We start from the raw sequence: 6,783 nt of genomic DNA on the forward strand, positions 1-6,783 counted from the left end.
TTACATAAGTATCTCTATCTTATTTTCTGTTTTATTTATATTTTAATTATCAAAACCTCATAAACATTTGAATCCACGTGACTGAGATTTACAAGGATGACCATAGCTTGCTTCAAGCCGACAATCTCCGTGGGATCGACCCTTACTCACGTAAGGTTTATTACATGGACGACCCAGTGCACTTGCTGGTCAGTTACACGGAATTGTGAAAAAGTCTTGAAATCACGTTCTCCCACACCAAGTTTTTGGCACTATAGCCAGGGAACGAACAATCAAGATTCCGGCATACCAGTCTTCGTTATTTTTTTCTTTCGTTATCGTCGTCGCCAACACCACCACCACCACCACCACCACCACCTCCTCCTCCTCCTCCTCCTCCTTCTTTTTTCATTGGAATTTCTCCTCCTCCTTCCTTTTCCTCCTTCTCCTCTATCATCAGTTTTCTCGTTGTTGAAGATAATGAATAATTAAAATTCAGATTGTCAATTGAACCAATACAAAATTGATTATTGTTTTGAATCCAATCAAGTGACTGAGGTGTGGTTCGATTCTAGTTAATATTTTTGTTAGTAGTTTATGATTCTGTAGGTGAATAATGTTGTTTTTGTTTGTGAAAATTGTTGTTCATCGTTGAAGGTTTGAATTGAATGTAATGTAAAAGTTCTGCCTTAAAGAAAATATTTTTCTATATTTACAGCAAATTTGGGTGTAATACGAAGATATTTGGGTGTATTGTTTAAGAATTTTCAGCGTATGTGTGCTGATATGTTCTGCATAATTCAAAACTCTTCTTCTCCTTCCTCCTCATCTTCTGCTACTTCTTCTTCTTCTTTTTCATCATCATTATTATTTCTTATTCATATTTTTTTCTTGTTTTATCTTCTCAAGTTTCTTTTTGTTTTACATACTCTCTTAACAAGAATAAAAAAAATCAAACAAAGAAGAAGAAGAAATACATAATGATACAAAATTACTTGAAAGGGGATGAACTTACATTCATTCAACTAAAAAAAGAAAGAAAGAAGAAAAAAAAGAAGAAGAAAAAAATGCAGCATTAGAGGAAACATTTTTCTGTATTTGCAGCAAATTTGCGTATAACACGAAGATATTTGGGTGTATTGTTTAAGAATTTTCGGTGTATGTGTGCTGATAAGTTCTGCATAATTCAAAACTCTTCCTCTTCCTCCTCCTCATCTTCTGCTGCTTCTTCTTCTTCTTTTTTTCATCATCATCACCATCTTTTTCTTCTTTTTTTCTTATTCATCTTTTTCTTTTTGTTTTATCTTCTCAAGTTTCTTCTTGTTTTACTCTCTTAACAAGAATAAAAACAAAAAAATCAAATAAAAAAGAAGAAGAAACACATAATGCTATAAAATTACTTGGAAGATAATGAACTTACATTCATTCAACTAAAAGAAAGAAAGAAATAAGGAAAAAAAGAAGAAGAAAAAAAATGTAGGCATTAGAGAAAATATTTTTCTGTATTTGCAGCTAATTTAGGTGTAACACAAAAATATTTGGGTGTATTGTTTAAGAATTTTCGGTGTATGTGTGCTGATAAGTTCTGCATAATTCAAAACTCTTCCTCTTTCCTCTTCCTCATCTTCTGCTGCTTCTTCTTCTTCATCTTCTTATTTTATATTCTCATAATTCTTCTTGAGAGAAAAAAATCAAACAAAAAAAAATACATAATATTGCAAAATCAATAGAAAGATGAGGAGGAAAAAATGCAGCAATAACAACAGTAATAAAAAAATGACGATGAAGATGAAACACGCGAAAAAAAGGAGGAGAAACGCAAAGAAGAAGGAGAAGAAGAAGGAAGAGGAGGAGGAGGAGGAGGAACGCGGGATACAAAGAAGAACAACGTGATTTCATGCGCGCGTTATACAAGTGAATTTTGTTGAGTTAGAGTTAACTTGTATGACTTGTATGCTAAAAAGACTTTTATGTGTAGCAATACTCTTAATTTTATAATGATTCTGTTAGAGAACTAACTAGGAGGATAGCCAACTAGAGTCAACTAGTTGAAAAATAAAAGGTCTGCTATAAAAAAAAAATAACTTTCTACTATCCTAATTTTTTAAATTTTAAAATTAAAAATACAAAGAATTAACTTGAATGGACTTAGATTGCTTCTTTAAACTTTTTCATTCTATATTAAGCTTGACAAAAATATTACAGACATAAAAAAAACAGTTACTATATTAGAAACGTATGTTATTGTTTAATTTTTTTAATGTATATTTTATAATTTATATTTTATATAAATAATTAATTTAATAATTGATTTTTGCATACATGTAATACCGGTATAAACTTCAACGTCTGCGTTACTATATAATTAATAGTATCAAGATTATTCATAATTACGAAACTCAAGACCAGTTTAAAAGCACTAAAACTAAATTTATTCCCCCCCCCCCCCTCTTCCCAAAAAAAAAAAAAAAAAGAAAAAAGAAAAAACTAGTTATGTCTTTATCATCTATTTACCTGACCTGGAAGGAATGTATATGTAAGGCAATTTAAGTAATACATTGAACGACTCTTGTCCATATATCAAAATAGCTTTTAGGGGATGCATATCTTCAACCATAAATGCAGCTAAATACTCAAGTGTCTGCTACAATATAATCAACCCAAATTAGCGGAAAATAATATGCAGCAACTTGTCCATTACGTTTTCATGAACTTCAAAGAGACAAAATTAAGATGTTTGAAACACAGAACAAAAAGTAGAGTAATTATGGATCTCTCACTCGATTTTAGTTCATCAATTCTCTCCATTTTTAAAGTTGTGTAATTAAGGTATACACAAAATCAATTGTAAAATACATTTAATTTTGCTCTTTAAATATGATCCAGAATTGGTATGCTGATATTTGTACACACGTGCAATCTTTGTATATATCATGAATAGCAGAATGGGTGTGGTAATTACCACATTTTATAACTTCTCCGCACTTCTTTTAATTCAATAATGAGCTTTAACGATTAATCTAAAATCAAGAATTATTACATTATTATTTATTAAGATATTCTCATATAGTATCTAAGTTATATAGTATATCTATTTTATTGTTTTATTATATATTGGGCGTTAATATTGTAAGAAGATAAACCCAAATAATAAAATAATATTATAAAAATTAAATATAAAATAATAGGCTACTAATTAAACCAAAAGAATTTATTTATACTGTGATCATTTTTAAATAACGAGAAAGATATGTGTATATTTAAGAATGTTAGTATTTTTTATCGGAAAAATACTACTCGTCCAATAATGATTCGGTCTTTAAACATTTTTTAAATCTAATTATTCTATTATATTAATTTGTTAACCAATTAATTAATCATGTGTTTTCTATTTTAAAGGAACCATTATCAATTTTATTTAATTTAAACTTTATATATGATATACTTGGCACTATTATAACTATCTCAGTAAAAAGAGCTAAAAAAATCGAAAAAGTAACATTTTCTATTTTGAAATAATTTAAAGAAGAAAAAGTCTGGAAGCAGTAATTTTGTTAAAATTTAGTTTGTATTTAAACAACAAAAAAAAAGTGTTTATATTATTGGATGTAATTTTATACTATTAAAAATATTGATAATGACTAATTGATGGTTACAAATCACAAAATCTGTAGTTTGTATTTAAACAACAAAAAAAAAGTGTTTATATTATTGGATGTAATTTTATACTATTAAAAATATTGATAATGACTAATTGATGGTTACAAATCACAAAATCTGTAGTTTGTATTTAAACAACAAAAAAAAAGTGTTTATATTATTGGATGTAATTTTATACTATTAAAAATATTGATAATGACTAATTGATGGTTACAAATCACAAAATCTGTTGGCCCTAGCATTTCTCTTTAAATAATTAACCTACATTTTAATATTCTTTTTTCTAATTTTGAATGAAAAGCATATTGAAACACCGAAGAATAGCATCTTATGTTTCAAAATAATTCAAATATTTTTTTTTTAGATAAAAAATTGTGGCTCAACACGACAACTGAACAAGAAGATTTATTTGTTGGGATGTGAACACAGATGCATCTATGTTCTATGACGAGTTCCCTCGTCTCCCTGATTTCCCATGCATGTCTTCATCTTCTTCGTCTTCAACTGCAGCGCTTCCATTGAAGGATTTAGCATTCTCAACCACCTCTACCGCAACAACCTCTTTGTCTTCGTCATCTGCTTCTTCTTGGGCTGTTCTGAAGCCAGAAGCTGAGGATAATATAACGACGGAGAGTGGAACTGTAGCAATAAACAACAACTTTATATGCAGCATCATGATCCATTGGAAACTCCTATGGGAGCGTTGTCCTCAACAGCTTCCACGGAGATTTCGTAGGCCAAGTTTTCCCATCAAAGCTTACATAAAAGTTGATAATCCAAAATTTCGTTAATCAAACGTTAATTAAAGGTGAGTCTTATCTCTATTGATAATTTTAATCAAAAATGTATTTGTTTAGTTAATTTTCTTTTCCATCATTTGAGAAATGACTTTGAGAAGAGTAAGATTAATGTTCTTGCATCATTAGTTTGATTTTGTTGAGACCTGATATCAAAATGGGTAAGTTCTCTAAAAAAAAGTAAATTATTCTCTATCTTTATTCTATTTCAATAAATCTAGTTTAATTATAGAGTGTTAAAGAGAATAATTAGAATCAAATTAGATAAGTTAGTATTATTTGTATTTATATAACATTTATATATATTAATTGTAGGACTCTATGTTTTTATTATTTTGATTATTCTAGCAGCTATATATACTCCTTGTATATTGTATTTTTCCTCAGACTGAATAATACACAAAAACACTTTCTTTAGATTGTTCTCTTGTTTCTAACATGGTATCAAGAGCTTAGGTTTTTTTTTTTTCAGTAACAATTGGTTTTTAGCTCTTTTATTTTGTCTCTTCCAGCAGTACTTTATCCTCACTTTTCGACTCTTTCCCAACGTGTTGGTTCGTCACCGCCGCCACCATCACCTTCTTCTCGTCGTAAAGTTTCCAACGCCTCTAGAATCATCGTCGGACGCGCCGCCACACGCCGCTTGAAGTTACTTGGCCGCTTGAAGTTCTTCTCCTTCCAAACGCCTCTAGCGCCGTCGGATCAGCGCTCCATATCAACGGCTCCGCGTCATGTCACGTGTCAGCCAGACGCTCCACGGACCCGTGCTCGACCCGCGCGCTCAACCCGATCCACTTCGCGACCCGCGTGCCACCCCACGCCTCGTCAGCGCTGACGTGTTCTCCGCCTCCAATCACGCAGCGCCACATGTCCTTTTCTATTGACGTGGCAGGCAGTGGGACCTTTCTTGAGATTTTTTGGTGAGTTCTTTCCAATTTTGTCATCTGTTTTCTCATTTTTTGCCCTAAATTTGCATTTTCTTCTCTTTTTCGCCTTTGTTTTTGTTATTATGGAGAAACCGGATGTTTTTCAACCTATTCCTGTTGTTCTTAATGGCTCCAACTATACTCATTGGGTTGAAGCTATACGATAATTTTTAAAAGGCAAAAATTATGGCGATATGTGACTGGTGATATTGTTTGTCCTGTTAATTGATGAGCGGATATTTTATACGCTTTTTGGCATTATTTTCACATAGTTTTTATTATGTTTGATTTAAGTTTTATTATATTTTCATATATAGATTTTAGTGCAAAATTCACATTTTTCGATTCTACTTTGAGTTTGTGTGTTTTATGGTGATTTCAGGTATTTTCTGACTGAAATTAAGGAGTTTTGGAGAAAGCCTGATTCAGAGACAAAGAAAGCACTGCAGATGCTGCCAGGATTTGACCTACGTGCACTCGAAGGAGAATTTCTGGAGCTACAGAAGTCTAAATGACGTGCTCTCAAAGACTATGAAAGCTAACATCCTGGGCTTTTCAGCAATATATAATAGTCCATGCTTTGTTTCAGAAATGAAGGCCCAAAACTGGCGTTCAACGCCAACTAGGAACCCCTTTCCTGGCGTTAAACGTCCACAAGGGAGCAACTGGCGTCCAACGCCCACAAAGGAGCCCATGACTGGCGTTCAATGCCCAAGAAGGACCCTAGCTCGCGGGAGACACTCAAGCTCAGCCCAAACACTCACCAAGTGGGAGACACTCATTTCTCTTTCTCACAAATACCCACCAGTATCCAACAGGCTTTACATCTTCTGGTGTACGGACTACAGGTCCGAAAACTTCACGTTTTGCAAGTGAGTCTAATTCAGCCTTCATGGCTTCTTTCCATTTGGCCAATCATTCCTTTGTCGACATTCTTCGACTGATCTTGGCTCAAGATCCTTACTTTCATGCATGATATTTAATGCCACATTATATGCAAATATTTCATTGACAATTGTCTTATTTCGGTCCCATTTCTCTCCTGTAAAGACATAATTTATCGAGATCTCATCATTTTCACAATTTTCAGGTACCTGAACGTCTTCTGGCGTTATATCAGAATTTTGGACAACTGCAGATGTCTTTACTATGTCTTTTTCAACAGGAATAGTATTTACCTCTTTTCTCTTTCGAGAATTTTTATCTTTGGAACCGACAAGCCTGCCACGCTTATGGCGTGTATTTGCTTCAGTGGCTATTTGTCCAACTGGGACATCAATTCGAATTGGGGCATTTTCCGCCCTGCCACGCTTCTAGCGTAAATTTGCTTCAGTGGCTACTTGTCCTACTAGGACATCAATTCGAATTAGGGCATTTTTCGCTGGTATATAAGATTTGGTTATCCTCTTTGTATCGGAAAA

General features: G+C 32.7%; 1 long non-coding RNA gene across 2 annotated transcripts; it reads left to right on the forward strand.

Annotated features, from left to right (window-relative positions):
* Positions 1-3,952: 3,952 nt before the first annotated feature.
* LOC148568740 (uncharacterized) lies at positions 3,953-6,783 on the forward strand. Of its 2 annotated transcripts, none has more exons than XR_015881153.1 (3): positions 3,953-4,447; positions 4,949-6,234; positions 6,453-6,783. It is a non-coding gene; the product is annotated as an uncharacterized LOC148568740 (long non-coding RNA). The 2 variants fall into 2 exon arrangements; XR_015881154.1 differs by having other exon boundaries at positions 4,952-6,234.

Source organism: Arachis ipaensis, chromosome B4 (assembly GCF_059453495.1).
Source record: "Arachis ipaensis isolate K30076 ecotype BB chromosome B4, ASM5945349v1, whole genome shotgun sequence".
NCBI classification, from domain to species: Eukaryota; Viridiplantae; Streptophyta; class Magnoliopsida; order Fabales; family Fabaceae; genus Arachis; species Arachis ipaensis.